An 18,923-nucleotide genomic window follows, 5' to 3' on the forward strand; every position below is an offset into this window, starting at 1 on the left:
TCATGTTTTTGCTAACCAGAGCACACCAGTGATGTGACCCACCTCTCAGCAATTATTGCACATGCACGGTCATTTCTTCACTATACTGACTTACTGTATAGTAAAGAGACAAACATGCATGCCGAAGAATTGCCGAGAGCCTGGTGATGTCACTGACTCTCTGGTTTGCATAGAGGAAGGAAGAGGTGGGTAATAGGGAAGCCCCGAGAGCCCTCAGTTTCAATAGAAAGTAAATTTTTAGAAAAATCCTAAAAGTGTGTGTCTATGGAGGCTGTATGAGCTCACATCTAATCTCCCTGTGTTTGGTTTAAACAGATCTGGCAATGAGGACTAGCGCTTTCACTTTCAGTTTGAGCTTTGAAAACAATGCCCATAGCATACTGCAACCAGGGAGAGAACATAAAGAGTTAACTCTCACAGTTGTGTAACAAACAGAAGAGGTATTGTTCAATCGTGTAGACAGATTTGTCATAGCATTGTAGAAGTAAGATTGTAAGTTAGGGGCACAATGCAGCCTGCTTCTTTACAAACTAAGGCCTCTTTCACACAAACGTATGCCGCGAACTGGAAAGAGGAAGGGTGAATACTATTTACCACTCCCCTATAAATAGGGAGGAGTGCTGCATGGCCGTATGTACCGGTGAAAGATAGAACAAGCACTATCTTTTTCCCATAGTACGGGGGACAATATGCGGTATGCTACCTGTACCAAAACGGTACAGTACGGGTAGCATACAAAATGGAAAAAAAATGTGTGTTAAAGGGGCGTAAGCAGAATTTCTTAATGACATATATTAGAAAAATGTTCACAACACCGTCCTTCCCCACCTCCAACACACCCAATATCAAAAATCACCTGAAATAATGGTTAAGAAAAAACAAACAATATGTCACCACTTTATTTACCTTTTTGGGGAGTCAGGCACCTCCTTTACATAATGGTCACCGAGTGCATTTAAAAAAATATTTTTATTCACTTAATTAGATTTCTACCTATTTCTCTGCAAGGATTGAATTTTGACTTTTTCTATAGCACTACAAAGCCCAGAACAAATAACAGATTGGATACCAGTGGAGAACTGCTGCTTATGCATGAAAGCTTCTTTATCCTCTTACAGTTCTTGAATTACTATTGTCCATATATATAATAACACATTGTTATCTTGTATAACGTCTTAACTGCTGTAGCTAGTAAGCCTATCAAGTAAAATCGAAAAACACTTCAATACAAAAATACTATGATCACTCAGTATAGAGCTGACATCAGATAATACCTTCTATTCATATTACTTTAGATGAAACTAGATACTGACGCAAACAATGGAAAGTAGTTCTTCCGCTATTCCAGCGCCGGCACCAGCTGCTGCCAATGAATGAATATGTACCTCACCACATAAATAATATACGCCATAGAAAAAAATGACAAATGCTACAATGCTGCAGGTAAATCATAGTGCCATAGTTTTAATCACTTCTACAATAAAAAAGTGCATATAACAGCAGCGGCTTTGACTGGCAATATATTAGCATGAGAGATCACTATTTTATCGTCTCTTATAGCTTCCTTCAAAATTCGGCTCGAGTGCTTTAATGGAAGCATTGTCAGAGGCTTAACATTCACCATCTGTTCTTCTAGCAATTACTGCTGCAGGAACAACACACATCTAAGACATGCATAAGCAACAGACAGGGAAAACCCACAGAACTGCTCTGCAACAAAAGGAAGCAAATTTGTGTTCGGCTTCGGATCATAAAGTGAAAAAAACGCTTTTTGACCGATATGTCATAAAGCCTCAGAATAATTCTCTCAGTATCATTATGAAATCTTTGCCACATTTTATATGCATTCAATGCATCAATGCAAGAAAAGGATCCACTCTGAAAGTCTCACCTTGTATCTCAGCCCCGGACGTCTTCAAGTTCTATCAGAATATGTAAATCTTACTGGAAAATTACTGATGGAAAAGGCAATAAAGGTTCAACTGTCAGCGATTACACACTGGGGAGTTAATTGCAATATGATTTACTGAAAATATTACATGTCATTAGAAATAAACTCCTATTTATAAGAGAAGAAAGGAAGACTAAAATAGGCACCTGTACTTAAAGGGGATTAAGAATCATAATTTAGACTCATTTGGGCTATATTTATTTGTGAAATAGAACAAAAATCAATACAACAAAGCTCAATCGTACACACTGTATTTTTTCAATATTAGGGGGTGGTAATAATACTTTACAGAAGGTTTTAGTAACACGAGAAGGAACAGAATAAGGCCTTGTGTGCATCCCTCTATTTGTGATCATTTTGTGTCATCTCCATCAACATAATCTTTAGAAGAAGAGTTGAGACATTTGTAGAAACATATTGGCCAAAATCAGCAGATTCAGACACCTTTTCTTTTGTGTCGTCTGGCACATAATGTTCATGGTAGATAAAGCAGGTTTTGCAACAGAGCCACCCCTTCACATTACAAAGAATTAGCTTCCATCCACTGCTTCATGGGATGCTCTGAAATGCTATGAAATCAACATACCACAGTACAATAATATTCCTTTGTCTTTCATAATGTATCATAATGCTAGGTTCATTTTAAATGAGAATTGCTGAGATCAGTTACTGACTATTTAGGCAGTGTTGGACAGCCCCATCAAATCGGTCCCAAAAATAAAGCATTAAGGTGCTGAGGGCACCCGTGTAAGAACTGCTGCCTGGTTTTTGCAACCGCTACATCTACTTTCATTGATAAAAATTGATAAAAAGTGGTCCTGCATCAAGGAACCCCATGTAAGGTATCCATAAATTAGATAACATAATTTGAAGAAGTGTTGGACTGGCTCACCATAGAATCCTCCCAAGCTCTAAGCCAGGGGTAGGGAACCTATGGCTCGGGAGCCATATGTGGCTCTTTTGATGGCTGCATCTGGCTCTCAGACAAATCATTGATTAACATAGATTGGCAGTGTGTACATCTAAGACACACACAGCGATGACCACTGGACGCAGACAGGGATGTTACCACCAATGGGACATCGCCGTCTAGCTGACTTTGTATTATATTTTTCAGCTTGGTGTATATCTAGCTTGTGTGCTTGTAACTCTTTTTATTTACAATACATTAATTAGACAGTGTTACACATTAAGATTTTAAGGTGACAGCACCTGTGTCATAGAGTAGAGCAGCATCCACTCCTCTCTATGACCCAAGTGCCATTGCCTAAGCAACGGTGGCAGCGGTGCCTGGGTCATAGAGAAGAGCGCGGGAGTGATGAGAAGCTGTTGAAGGGAGAGCAGGTAGGGGAGTATTTCCTTTTTTGTTTTGCTGTGACTACCTATCTACTGAGGGCATGTGCTGGCGCTACCTATCTACTGGGGGCAAGTATGTGCTGACACTATCTACTGGGAGCCATGTGCTGTGATTACCTTTCTACTGGGGCCTGGGGGCATGTGCTGTGACTACCTATCTACTGGGGCCTGGGGGCATGTGATGGGGCTACTTATATACTGGGAGGTATTTACTGTGGCTACCTATCTACTATCAGGCATGTGATGGTGCTACCTATCTACTGGTGGGGACATGTGCCGTGATTACCAATATACTGGGGGGAATGTGCTGGCTACCTATGTACTTGGGACCATGTAATGTGGCTACCTATTTACTGGAAGGCATGCGCATATTGCATGGCTCTCGCAGAATTATATTTTTAAATATGTGGTGTTCCCGGCTCTCTCAGCCAAAAAGGTTCCTGACCCCTGCTCTAAGCTAATAATGGACAGCAGAACACAACCCAATATGAAGGACACTAGGGTCTATTTCTTAGAGGTCAATGGAGGATAAGCTCCAGGAATAATCTTTTCAGGTGGGACCAGGAGTTAATACCAATAAATGGTACAACTAGCCACTCTGTATTGGGAGGTCCTCTCTGTCCTGTAACAAAAGTTCTGAACTGGAAAAACAATACCTGTATTATTTGTTGACTATAGCGCATATAACACACTAAAGAAATGCTTGGTCTATTTTTCCCCCAGCCTGAATGTTATTCCTCTATGCCTGCGTATGACATCAGTGGATTTTGTACAGGAAGAATATATTCAGGAGACTGGGGCTGCATGTGGAGAGAACAGGGCACCATGCTGAATAGATACCAATGCCAGAACGATCTTCTACTGAATAACACAATAAATACTGATTTATAAAACCATTGAATAAGAGAAAAACGGTAGGAAAAGCAAAAATAAAGACCCTGATTATACATATAAAAGACATAGTATAGAAAAGCGTGCAACACTCAGAGGTTCAGTAATGTCAAGGCGATATGAGCTGTTCACAATATAAATAGATAACTACCGGTAGATGGATCTAGCCACAATGACTATTTACCTCAAAATCCTGTTGTCTATTTGTACATCACCTGTGGATAGAGAGGTCTAGGGCTTGGCTGCCTATCCATCATCAGGTTACGGCCTTAGCATCTACCTATCCTGCTGCATTGTCGCAGAAAGGTGCAATGCAATGTAAAATAAATAACAGCAGCAGGATGCTCCAGTATGTGTGGATGAGGTGTCTAATGGGCAAGGGATGCTGCTGTGTAACCAGACCCTTTTACTTACATCTAAATAACCTTGCTCCACAGTATAAAGAATACATCTGTATATATGTATGTACTGTTCTTTATACTATTCTTTATACTGTGGAGCATGGTTATTTAGATGTAAGTAAAAGGGTCTGGTTACACAGGGTTACACAGGGTCTGCGACCAGGGGACTGTTGTTCTATAATATATATATATATATATATATATATATATATATATATATTTATTATAGTACAACAATGCTTAGATTAAATGCTTAGTGCCTTAAAGGGAAGGGAGTTGCATAAAAATTTATAAACAGTTTTTTAACATTGCAGCCATGGGAATTAACGGATAAGGGCAATGCTTTTTAATCTTAGTTTTTAATGAAGTATTTATTTTGTGTTGGTTAATTTAAATGGCAGGATTTCTTTAACCTCTTAACGACCAATGACGCAATAGCACGTCAAAGATCGGCTCCGGGTGCATGGGGAGCAGGCCCGGATTAAGGGTGGTGGGGGCCCCTGGGCGCAAACTGGTGGGGGCCCTTCCAACAATGATTTTGGAGGTTAGTAGCCTGCCAGCCCCCCTGTAGTATATAGCCTGCCAGCCCCCCTGTAGTATATAGCCTGCCAGCCCCCTGTAGTATAAAGCCACCAGACACCGGTAGACTATAGCTGCCAGTCCCCTGTAGAAAATAGCGATCTTGACAATCTCCCCCAGCGAAGGCAGCTGTGTCTCACTGACACAGCTGTCATCCTAGACCCCTATGTGCATTGCGAGTGGCCACCGGCCGCTGCGCATCGTGCACAGAGACACAGAGCTGAGTTAAGTCGCTGACTGTCCGATACCGGTGGGGGCCCCATAAAAACCGAAAGTAGTGGGGGCCCCGGGGCTCGAGCCCCATGAGCCCCTCCTTTAATCCGGCCCCGATGGGGAGGGCACACAGGCTTAATTAAAAAATATGATTAAAGAGCTTTTCCCTTATCCATAAACAGTTCCTTTCCATGGCTGTTACAAAAATCAGTCTGCCTCCTTGTTTCTGAGGGTGCGGTCACACATCGAATTTACTGCATGCGTTTAAAAACGCATTCCAACAGCTGAAGAGAGATTTGCCTAATTAAACAGCTGTCAACACTTGCGTTTACAAAACGCAACTGCGCCCGAACGCAATGTTAACATTCACATTTTGTAAACGCAAGTGTTAACAGCTGTTTAATTAGGCAAATCTTTTAAACGCATGGGGGGAATACAAGTCATGCTGAGAAGACAGATGGGAGGGGCCAGGTACAGTATATACTTTCATGATAATAAAGATCAAGATAATCTGCAGCAGATCTACAGTGTACTGTACAGACTATACAGTAATAGCTATACAGGTACATGTTTGCACTGAAAAGTGGTGTTCTATGCAAAGGCCAGTGTAAAAAACTAATTATAGAATTGGAAAGTTATTGCAGGAAATCTGGTACGGAAAACATTGTGGTCTTTTAAAGAGGTGGTCTTTTGGAAAACTTTATCTTTCAGAGGTAGTATGGCACCAGATTTGGTTTCAATATGATATTCTACCAGGTAAATACTACAAAGAATGTATTGTACCAGCTGTATCCTGTCAAGATAATACTGTACCAGACCTACAGTTCTCTTTATGGACTATACAGGCTGTACTGTCATATGTCTTCTTTTGCCAGTATAAATAATATGTGGTAGAACTGAAACCTTATCATAGGAAACCTGGTATGGAAAATTATGGACCACTTTTTATCTTGGATAGGGTATACAGTATATATGCATAGTCTGTATTGTACCAGTCATATACTGTCAGGATAATACTGTACCAGATATACAGTCTACAGATGTTGTATAGACTATACCGTGTAAGATACATCTAGTACAGACTATACTGTGCAAGATATATGCTGACAAGATAATAATGTACTAGCTATATTGTCTGAATATTTATATAGCAGATATTAATGTTTCAAAAAATACTATACAAGATATTCTGTACACTGTCAGGATAATATAGCAGATAATACCACTAGATATACGATACCGGATAAATACAATTAACATAAAATAATACAGAATCCATACGGTAGAATCTCTTACCCTAGAATAGTTCACATGCATTTACCTCACAGACAGTAAGAGTGCTTGTAGCAGAGACATATAACAAGTCATGTGAATCCATAAAAGGCTAATTTTATCATCTTAATAAATCAGAAATAGTTTCTGGCAATTCTTCCATAATTATAACACCCTACTGTCAAATTGCCTGTCACAGCTAATTCAGATGTGAATAAAGTGAATTCATCTGCATAGACGCATCTCCTTACCTGTGAAAGAAGCTCTTTATTTAATCAGCCATTTCTACCTTGTCTACCACCTCTGGCAAGGGAAAACAGAGAGGGACATTTACACGTTTAACCAGGAACAGAATTGAAGCTTCATTATATTAAATTATGCAAATGAGTCAATTCACATAACTGGAAGATGACAATTGGAGATAGGAATAGTAAAGCTCACAGCTTCATTGTGGTATCTTTCCTTCACTGACACTAAAATAGTTCTGCTAGAACTCCAGTAATAAGTACATTTTTAGCACCATATTAAAATGAAGCCAAGCTGAGAAGTATACAGGCGGTCCCCAACTTAAGAACACCCTACTTACAGACGACCCCTAGTCACAAACGGTCCTCTGGTAATTGGTAATTTGTTGTACTTTAGCCCCTGGCTACAATGATCAGCTGTAGCAGTAGAGGTGTCTGCAATTAAACTTTATTGTTAATCATGGCTCTTATGACAACCCAAAAGTTTTAAAATCCAATTGTCGCATAGACCAAAAAAATTTTCGCTGGGGTTACAATTATAAAATATACAGTTCCGACTTACATACAAATTCAACTTACAAACCTACAGAACCAATCGTGCACAATGCCTGTATACAAAGCAAATAATAAATGATCATAATAATGGCTTTTTATGGTCCACCATATAGTCTTATCTATCTTTTCTGCAGAATATAGTGCAACATATTATTCTCTAAAACCAATGGGGGAAATTAATCTTTACAATTTGTCTTTGACTTATCTGTCTATGTTGAATTCCATTTTTGTTTTCTCTGAATTCATCAATTTAGTCTATGTATGTTGTTGTTGTTTTTTGTTGCAAAAAGTTCTTGGCGCACATGTCCCTCTAAGGAGCAATTGGGCTTGATAAATTTGGTAGTGGTTTTCGTCCTATTTCTACCCCAGGAAAACCAGCCAACCAAAACTGGAGTCATTTTGCGCCAAAACATGCATCTAAATGAAAATTTGCAGAAAATCGCAAAACATGAATTTAGTTCAGTATTGTGAAAACTAGTCTAAGCAAATAATGAATTTGGTACAAGCAGGGTCTTTTTTTAAAGTGAGTTTGCATTGTTCTATGTTCATTTGGTGCAATGGAAAGTCGCAAAACATCATTTGGACCACAACTGGGCCAAAACAACGCCAAACATAGACAAAAAAAACTATGATGAATTCCCCCATTCACTTTATCCTGAAGCAGTTCTAGATCTTCTGAAGACACAAGATGCTGTACCCACAGGGGACATCTGGATGATGCCAGCTAAACTGCACCACACTTGCAATAGAAATATTGCTAGAGGGTCAGAAGCCCTGCACTAAACTAAGGCTACCAACGGGTATGGTTGATTCAAGAGGTTTTATAAATTAGAACAGGTTTCAGTGCATTTTTATATATTCTTTGCCTTCTTAAGGGTTACTTGGCAGGTTGATGAGCCTAATGGATCAAGTATGTGGTCCATATTCGGTAATGCCTCTGTGTACCTCCAACTGTAGACCAAAAAACACAACTTTTTGTTTCAGCACTTCATACAGAAACATATTCACTCAGAATGCTAAATGTTTGTATGTAGAATGGTTGCTTCATTTAATAGCTAGAAAGTCTATTAGAGTGATACATTCACATTTATTGGCACAATTTTTGCCAACTAAATACATTTACATGCATTATACTGCAAGGGGTTTCTTAGGGTGGCTGATTTATTATAGTCTTATTCAGATGGAAAAATGGCAGGGTTGGGACAGGAGGTCACGGGGAGTTGGGCCAAGCAGCACCAAGTGTTCTGTAATGAAACTATACCGTAATTTACAAAAGAAAAAAATATTTTAATAGTTTAATGGAGACTTTATAGTAGGCAGCCACTTCTCAAACACATTCACACTCAAGAAGTTACCTAGATGCGAAGATATCTAATATGTACACTACCACAAGCAGGATGAGGAAAGGACATGCTGGGAAACCTAGTTCCCATGAAAGTCTAATATCTTCAAGACATAACAATCTCTCCTAGTACTGAGCCCCATTATTTACAATGCATACACAGTAAATAATTCTGCTAAGAGATTTCCTTTAATTGAAAACGAAAAGAAAGCTCACAGTTTATGCAAAAATATAAAGGACAAACATTAAGGGAGAAAATCATACTGGTCCTCTATTATTTATAACTTCATTAAATATGCATAATGCTTTATATTTATGACAAAAGGGAAGAGAAGTGTGAGAAGAAGCATGATCTAAACAGACAAGGAAGGTAGGAAAAGGAAATAGTTAACACTTAGATTTAATTGGAGTTCATTATAAGTACAGATATGGAGAGATACATATAGAGATAGATATTTGATTGCCTTAGTGTTTGATTCTTTACCTATTTCCTAGTATGGATGTATACAGCCTTGTGCGTCATCCAACATTTTGCCTCTTCAAGACCATATTGTATCACCAAGTGGTGTCCTATATGTGTCTGTGTCTAGTTATGTTTGTAGTTGTAATCTAAAACCTATCTATGTTGCGATATTAAATTCCCTTCATGAAAAATGTAAGTAACCAAATTTTGGCTAGGTTACAGGTAGACAGACAAATTGATAAGATATATTACTAACATATATTACTGTCATGATTTTTCTTTAAAAGAAAAGAAAGAAATAAGGAAAGAGAAAGGAAAGACTGACAGACAGGAAGAAAGAAAGAAAGAAAGAAAGAAAGAATGAAATAAATAAAGAATGAAAGAAAGAAATAAAGAGAAAAGAAAGCCTGACAGAAAGAAAGAAAGAATGAAAGAAAGAAAAAAAGAGAAGAGAGCAAAAATGTGAAAAACTAATGAAGATGGTTGTCAGCCTCACTTCTAGAATTCAGTGCCCACTACAGAGCAGCAGTTATCTGCCAGCTGCTATTATCTCCTGCCGCACATCTGGAAACCAAGGCAATGCTCCTTAGAACAAGCTCTGCATCAAATAAAGACATGCAGCTCTATGTATGCAGGTGTGAATGTGTTCATAGAAAGGATATTGTTGCTATGTGTCTGTATTAGTCACAGTAAATAGTGAAAACACATTTTCCCCAGATATGGTAACACATAGATTTTTAATAATAGACTTTTATTTGGGCAATGAAAGAGGACTGTCTATATATGTTTACTTCATATAGAATATAGTTACAATAGTATAAATGTAGTTTATATAAAGGATGAAGGCAATAGTCACATACATACACAAAGCTTTGCAATACAAGATTTATAGACTTATAGAACAGCACAAACAGGTGTAGCAGAGCTAAACCAGTAACTACATGTGGAGCCTCTTTATGGAAGATCTAGCATATTGTGGAAACCCCCATTCTGACATCCAGTGATCTATGCTCATGGAATACATGTGTTTATAGATAATAATGTCATAGTTCTGCACAGATGTGCTGGTGTTTCCTGAAAACTCCATGATCCACAGTGGACAATATGTCCATTTTCACAAATGCCAATAATGCTATAAATAATAACATAATGGTTAAATCTATTGGTACAAGTGCTTGCTTTGTTACAGAGAAATGCTATTTCCCATGTTAATAACTACAAATCAGGAAGAAGAGATTGACAACTGTGACATATAAGTAAATAGATCATATCTGCTTTATATATGATAATAATAATCTTTCTTTATATTAAATTCCGTAGCGCTTTACAATGGATTGTAATAAGTCCTCGGTGATACTAATACTGATGCTGAGAACTTCTACTATCCATGTTATGCTGAATTCTGAAACACACACACAAGCTCACTGATAGAAAGGTTAGTGCCAGCCTTACCAAATATGACACCAGATGAGCAAAAGCTGCTGAGGCATTTCTGCTCCTCTTATGATAACTTTAATTGATGTGATAGCCATTGTATGACATATGACATCTTGTCCACAAATATGTACACAGTACCATATAGATAAAACCATACGTCCTATATTCCTTCTACATTGTATTGTATGGGAAGATGTCACACAGATGACCCTAAAACTGTAAATATTCACTTACTGTCAATGATATTATCTATGATCATCAGCTAATTCTACATTAGATGTAAGATGACAGACAGATTTCTAAGTATACATATATTTGGAGAGAAGGATAGATAAATACCAGGAAGAATTACAAAACAGTACTAATATATATATATACACACACACACACACACATATATATCCAGTCTGGATGCAAGCTGTAGTCCTGGCAGCAGGTCCTCCATCACTAATAAAATGAAAACAGCAGCACTCAAACTGCAAAAAAGTACTCACTTTATTTTTTTATTTGGAGCTCTGCTGTTTTCTTTTTAATTGTAGATAGAAAGAACATATACATATATATATATATATATAGATAGATACATACATACATAAACTGAATGAATGGATATATCCATCAGCAAAAAGGCAGCACTCCCACAAGGAGAAAAATGAAGTGCTACTTTATTCAATCAAAGTACTCCTTCATTTTTCACCATAGTGCTGCCTTTTTGGTGAGAAAATTAGAAAATTAGGATAGCACCCTATTTCAATTAAAGACTGTGCTGCTGATTTTGTTCTTTCTAGATAGATAGATAGATCTGGCGTAGTAATAGACATATAAATTGACAGAAGCTGCAGATACATAGATAATGGTGGAAATGTAAGCAGATATTGGATGGATCCTGAAGATACATATATATGAGAGATCCTTTAGAAACATAGATAACTTTAGATAGATTAACAGCTACTGTTAATACTGTACACATAATAGATAATATATAGATGTATAGATACATTTGATGGGTAGACAGACAAATATGGGTATTTATCATAGATAAATATGGTGTAGATGGATAGATAGATATGGGGGTAGAGAGATAGATACATAGATAGACCCTTCTTTATTCCAGGTCATCTATTGGCAGCTTTCTAGCAGGATGGTCGTACAGGACATGGCACCTCCGGGCAGTGCCCTTTGTAGGAGTCATACTTTTCCTGTATTCCCAGTCATCTCCAGCTCCCAGGAGGATGCTGTGTAAATGATTTAGATGCTATATGATGCCCTCCCCGGCTGCTGCCATCTGTTCTCCCCATAAGGTCAGGCAGCCCACAGCAGAGATGGCACACGATCCCTGCCCAGCCCTTTGTGTGAGGCTGCAGCAGCCTTGGTACAATAGCCCGGCACTCGCCGGTGACTGCATCATGTCGCCGTTATGTAAACACTGGCAGCCCTCCGTCCCTCCCTCCGTCCCCGTGTCTTCAGAGGGCCATTAGGCTCTTGGGTCTCACCTCGGAGCAGGATCCTGTGTCCTGGCTGCAGCCTCAGGATGCTCAGCACTGGCACTGGCTGTACTGCTAGGGGCTACAGGACAGCGCTTCTACGATGGAAAACTGTGCAAGTCAATGTGCATCTGACTGGATCCGTCTCCTCCAAAGCTCTAGAAAAGCCCTTGTCGCTGCTGAAGTGCTGGACAGCTCATTACCATAGACACACTCGAGCGAATCCGAGCGCCTCAAGCCTTTCTCTCCGTCACAGCGCCACCTAGAATGAAGGAGTGGCCAAGCAGCACCTCTTGTCAGCCCTCCCCAGCACAGCCTCTCATGGTGGAGCCATTCATCCACACAGGAGTAGGAAGTCTGTACAGTAAGCACTTACTATAGGTGCCCTTGTCATGTATTTATTTCTATTCCCGTCCATAATTTACATTTATCATTTAATATGTAGAACAATAGGTATTGCCCTAGCACTGCCTGCACCTAAAAGAACCAATACACAAGTTGTGGGCAGTGCACGGCAAACCAACAGTTCTGTGCCTAGGTGTAATGATGGAGGAGTAGCTGGTAAAAGGTTTCTTAGAGAAATATGAATTATGCTTGAAATCATTTACGTTCGGTCGGAGCATCAAAATAGATTAAGTCTGAATTAGTATGTTTCTTCCAAACACTTTATAGGGACAAATGTTAAAATATGGGGTAAATGAGCCATATGATCATAGATTTTCAGGTTTACAGTGTGGGACAAGACATTCAGCGATTCCTTAGCATATAGAGCCACTGGTCCAAATATATGAAAACTGGTGTAATCTGCCATATTGTGGTGCACGGTGTTAGTAAATACGGTCTGTTTTCTGGATGTGACACCTTTTTTCTCTTGGTGCACGTTGTCATGCTGTTGCGACACAATTCTTGCGCAGCTCAGTAATAAATGTGTCACAAACTCTGACCATGCCCCTTTAGGTGCACAGTTTTTTAAAGTGACCAACAAAGTTCAACCGTGACACACAAGTGGCGCAAACACTTTATAAATACATGTGCAAGCTCAACACTCCTTTTTAGTGCAAACATAGACACAATGATGCAAACAGACACAATGATATATCTTAGCCTTTGAGTTTACATATTGTTAGCTCACTAAATATACATGGCCTCTAAATCCTATCATTTGTATACTCCACATAGGACTAAGAAGAAGTGGTTCTATTCCTCTATAGTTACATCCTCAGATGAAAAAAACTCACTCGCTAGCTGACTACATTGGTACATTTGTTATTGTTGTGTGCCAGCAACCACCAGTGGATAGTCTCACCAATGTTTAATACAGTGCTGGCTCCCTTGACAAAGACCTGCTGCGGTTGAAACACGCGTCGGTGTGCATGCCAGGTAATAGACTATCCTTAGCCCTAATTTCGCCTTACTGGTGTTCATAGTTTTACCACTGGTTGTGTCTTTGCTTCTGTGACTTGGGCTTTCATTATGGTTTTTGTGTAAGCCACTTACAAATCTTACTCTGCCATTTTCTTCTTTTACACTGTGGTTCTATTATTACAGTGTTTTTCACATTATTACAGGCAGTCCCCTACTTAAGAACACTCGACTTAGATACGACCCCTAGTTACAAACGGACCCCTGGATATTGGTAATGTATTGTATTTTAATCCTAGGCAACAATGATCAGCTGTAACAGTTATCAAATGTGTCTGTAATGAAGCTTTAGTGTTAATATTGATTCTTATGACAATCCAACATTTTTAAAATCCAATTGTCATAGAGACCAAAAAAGTTCTGTCTGAGATTACAATGATAAAATACACAGTTCCGACTTACATACAAACTCAACGTAAGAACAAACCTACAGACCCTATCTTGTATGTAACCCGGGGACTGCCTGTATGTGCGTTCACTATTTTGTATCATTTTTGTATTACTACTCTATATATTTTGTTTTGTTTGGACCTATTATCTGGCATGCATTATGTATCCCTTCCTGCATTCGTTTTCTAGCTATTTTATTTTTGTTATTAATAAAGATTAGTACTTCTTGTATCATTGTTGAAGCCTTGGTTTTCATTTCCTCTTTTTTCTTTATATTTATTGGGCTAAAAAGACATACACTGAGGCGGGGGGGTGGGGGCATTTGTCAGGTCAATTCAATGAAGAGGCTGACACACTAATCTTGAAATTTACCAAAAAAGGTAAACACTCTAGATAAGATTCAAAAAGTAGTAGAGACTGGATAATTCAGCGCTTTTTAGATATCCAGATAATAAATCATAGACTGAACTACAGGAACCTAATCCTACAAAAAAAAAATCCTATTATTTCTCAACTGCACTGGCTTAATTTAGGTGATAAATATCCCATTCTTGTAGATAAGTACTCCACTTACATTTTGAATATGTTCATATCATCACCCAACATATCCCGTAATAAATCCCAAACATCCTTCTCCAAGCCAGGCACAAGCTGATGCTGAAGGCTAAGCGAGATCCCAAATCTGCAATTTCCTGTGGCTAGTGGAACAATATGGAATGGATTGTTCTCTAAGACTGGATTCTCCATGGAAAATATTTATAAAAAGGCAAGAGTAAGGACACTCTGCTGCCACTGACGATGGCAGCTGTGGTTGCAGATCCACGTTCGTAACACAAGAATCATCAAAGTAAGATACTTTTTACCAGCTAAAACTGTACTCACCTTCTCCCGCTTCCTCTGTTCTCGGCAACCTTCCAGGAGTCAGACATCTGCCACAGGTGTCACAGTGTGATGTTACTGCGCTGCTTGTGCACCGCTTGTGTCATGACTCTGATGTCCCTTGGGTCCTGCTGTCTATGGCAGTGAAGGGAAGGACAGTGTGTCTACAGTAGCCTGTCTCGCGTTGTGGGCTCACCCTGCTCCTCCGTGTGCCCCAGCGCCTCGCTTAATCCACTTACCTGTACCCGTTCCTGCCTCCCGTCCGTCGGGCGTGTGCGCACAACCCCGTGTCCTAAGGCCCTGGCTTCAGAAGATTTAGAGGGCCAGCGCACCGCTGACTGGTGCTGGCCCTTTTCAGGAAATGGTTAAAAGCCGGCCTCTCCCAGGATCCCCTGGCGGATCATCATGCTCTATGCCATTGAGAAAGCTTGTTTCCTTGCCTTGCACCAGTGTATTGACTTCCTGTTGTGACCCCGGACCTGTTCCCGTTTATGCTCCTCTGCTGCCTGCCCTGACCATCTGCTCTGCCTCTGACGTTGACCCTGTGCTGCCTGTCCTGACCTCTTGCCTGTCCCCGACCACGAACCTTCCATTTCTGTACCTCGCCTTGGCTGCTACCGCGGACAAAGTTGCACCTGTGGAATGACCTCGTGGTACCACGCTGCAGCAAGTCCAACCCTCTTGGCAGTGGGTCAGGAGCCTGACTGAAGCTAGACCTACACATATACTGTATACTGGGAGATACTGCCTGGATCGCCCGCACTTGATGGTGGCCCCTTTAAAGGCAAAGTGGTGGGGGCCCCTGCAGTGTGCGCCCTTTTTTTCATAGTCTGGCTCTGTAGGGAAGCCAGCAACAAATGGGGCCTTCAGCAATATAGTATACTTCATTACAGGCACAAAATACTAGTGTATTTCTATACAGAAGTTTTTATAGAGAAATAGAAGCATGGAGATTTACTTACATACACCAGTATTTTGGACCTGTTATGAAGACGATTGTGAAAGGTTTCAAAAATCCTGTTGAAAATTATCTGTAATATTTTTAGGTATCTTAGGAGCACAGAAAACTGTAGCAGAAAGCCAATTTAAATGACATTCCATTTATTGCAGAAAATCTTGTTGCAGAAATCAAGCTTTGCAATGCAGTTGAGCAATAGCGCAGCTGAGTTTTGTGGCATCTGGATGCCTTTATATATTTTATATGTGCAATTTTAAAGCTGTGTTGTGTCTATGAAGAAATTAATGATATTTTATTTTGGAATCTTAATGGTCTGCACTAGGTGTTTGCATGCTTCCATCTAGCTTCTCTGAGGGTATTTGAAAATCACTGACCTTCGCTTGGAACCGCAGGAGGAGTCTGGTGTGAATTAAATCAGAGAATTCGATAAGGTGGAGACAAATTTTAATTCTGAATATTTCTTTTGTTTCTTCCTTCTTCGGTGTGGGGAGCCTGACTACAAACGTTTCATATGGAATAGCGTAAATGAATTCAGAAGACAGAATTAAAGCCTGACCACGAAGACTGACAAAGTTTTAGGGGCCCTCTATACTACCAAAATGTATAGGTTAGGTGGGTATTTAAAAAAAGGTGTATGGCTACCTTTTCTGTGCAGCTGAAGCACAGTAGCACAACTATAATATGCTTTTAACTAAGTGAATGAGAAATTGTTACATAAACACTCACTTTTTACAATGAAAAATGACCAGTATTGCAGGAATCAGTTCAATGCATGATACAAAATTTATAACAATGTGTGTGCCAAGATTACAAAGTTAAAAGTACACTTTACTGTAACTTGCTGTAATGTTACTTCAACTTTTATGGAAGGGAGACTTTGATAAATGGTTCTTAATAAGAACTTGTCACTCCTCTCGCTTCTACTCCCTCTGTTCTTTAGAAATTCATGCAGCTGTCATGACATTAATATAATGATTAATAACAGTATTACAGCCTTGTATCTGGTATGTGCAGATTTGTATGTTTTGAAACACATTATATGTGTACACTTAGAACTTTCAAATTGTATAACTTAATCTGTGATTCAGTAAAACAAAATTCCTTTTTCCAAAAGCCAATGGGGGATATAAACTAGAGAACTTGCACCAGAAATCTTGTCATTTAACTGCACTGATGCCTCTGTCATGCTTTTTACCATATTTATAAAATGGTGTTTAAAGTAGACACTTTTTAGAGGCTTTTCCAACTAATACAATAAAGGGCAGGGCTTATCTGCTAAGTAGTGGGAGCTGTGTAAGAGTGGGGTTGGTTGCTGCATTTCCATGTTGAAAGATAGACATATTTAGTCATATTTATTATCTAGCAGATATATCTAACTATACTGTTTAACTTTTATATGGTATTAGTTTGTCTCTTCCAGTGCAGATATAAGAAATCACTAGACTGGAACTATACTGCTAGTGAATTGGTGGTAAGTTGTATTTTGCAATCTGTAAGGATTTAAAAAGCAGCCATTTTCTTTATCTGGATGTTGTTCAATAATTTGCTCCATCAGGAAAAGGACTTCATAACAACTTGACTTATCAAGTTATCATTAATCAATGTTGAATTTGCCACCAGATTTTATGAGCTCCCACACTGTGCACAGTAAATATAACACAACTGCTTACAGTGTAATGTTACCTGAAGAGTTCTTCTAAATAATATATACCCCTCACAACACAACTGACCATACTGTTCCCCATACCGTATATAAAACATCCAGTGTGGCCCTCGGTGATAGATGTCTTCTCCTCCTCAATCTATGCATTTCCAGTCATGCTCTAGTGATGCCTGTGAGCTGCTATGGGTGTCATCCAAGTCCTACGCCTGCTCCAAACTGTTCCCCGGCTGGGCAGTGAAGTAGCAGACTACTGGTCCTGGATCCCGCCCTGTGAGCCTTGTGTGGACTGGCCTGGCACCTGTTCCTCCTCTTTTTCCTCATATGCCACCATTAAATACTCTGTCATGGCATAAAGATCTTTGTGAAGCAATGGGGATGGTGCATCTGACAATGGCTTCATCTGAGTTGATCAAATAGATAGTATATTGGAAGCAGTGCAGCATTGAAAACTTGTCTCTCATGGAAGCCCAGTTGTTGGTAGTGTGCACTCTGGGCTGTCTGCATGAGGAAGCAGAAAAGGAGGAAGCAGAATAGAAGGAGGAGGCAACTAGAAGCAAGAAGTGATGTCCGGCACTCCAGGGTGGGTGCAGAATGTGAGCCATAGCGCTTCCTGCCTCGGGACCACAACCTGTTGGTGTAGAGTGGGGAAATCCTTGCAGGAAAAGAAGTGGCAGCCTTGAATTTCATACTGTGGGACAGAGTCTGTCTCCACCAGCATGAATGGGAATATTTCAAAGGCCAGCAATTAGCAAATTTCAGTACCAGAGCTTGTGTGTGATGGGACAAACTTACACTTTATCTCCATTATTTGTGGGCTGGAGAGTTAAATGGATGGTGTGGATAGGCTTGGTGATGCTGATGGTGGTGCTGCTAGTAGTGGTGGTATCACATCCTCTTTTTTGTGGGGAGCCAGGAAGCCTTATGACTTGGGACACTGTGGTACAGGCTGGGCCAACTGAAGCAGCAGGGGGGTTTGGTGTCTACTGAAGCTTATCTTTGCTCTCCAGATGCATTGTCATACATGGAGTGCTCAGATTGTCAAGTGACCACCACCTCTTTGTCTGAAGTATCACTGCCTTCTACCAATGTCAGGTCTAGAACCTCATCATCATCCCTCACTTGTTCTACCACCGCGCCCTCACCATTGCACTCCTTCTCAGTCTACACATCGAAGAAAGCCACAGTTGTTGGCAGTTGTGTTTCATCTTCATGATGAAGAACAGAGAACGTCGCTAGACCATGTGACTCGCCCATGGCGTGTTTCGGCATGGGCGCCGCCATGACACCAGGGCCACACACCGGCAGCGCTTTACACCTCATCACAAGTAGGTATTTATACACAGACACTATATTATTTGGGCACCCCTGAGGAAGCCGTGTTCCGCGGCGATACGCGTGGGGAATTACCTGGACTCCCTTTGG

The 18,923-nt window shown here is 39.9% G+C and overlaps 1 protein-coding gene across 3 annotated transcripts in view; it reads right to left on the bottom strand.

Annotated features, from left to right (window-relative positions):
• Window positions 1-12,406, bottom strand: part of SRRM3 (serine/arginine repetitive matrix 3) — a 253,872-nt gene extending 241,466 nt beyond the window's left edge. The window contains exons 1-2 of one of the 3 annotated variants that reach the window (XM_072136349.1): window positions 12,199-12,405; window positions 6,915-6,966 (exon numbers count right to left, since the gene is read on the bottom strand). The gene's annotated coding sequence lies outside the window, so the exon portion shown is untranslated. Of the gene's footprint in view, window positions 1-6,914; window positions 6,967-12,198 lie in introns of all 3 variants that reach the window. The other 2 variants (XM_072136348.1, XM_072136350.1) reach the window with 2 other exon arrangements.
• Window positions 12,407-18,923: the final 6,517 nt, after the last annotated feature.

Source organism: Engystomops pustulosus, chromosome 2, assembly GCF_040894005.1.
Source record: "Engystomops pustulosus chromosome 2, aEngPut4.maternal, whole genome shotgun sequence".
NCBI classification, from domain to species: domain Eukaryota; kingdom Metazoa; phylum Chordata; class Amphibia; order Anura; family Leptodactylidae; genus Engystomops; species Engystomops pustulosus.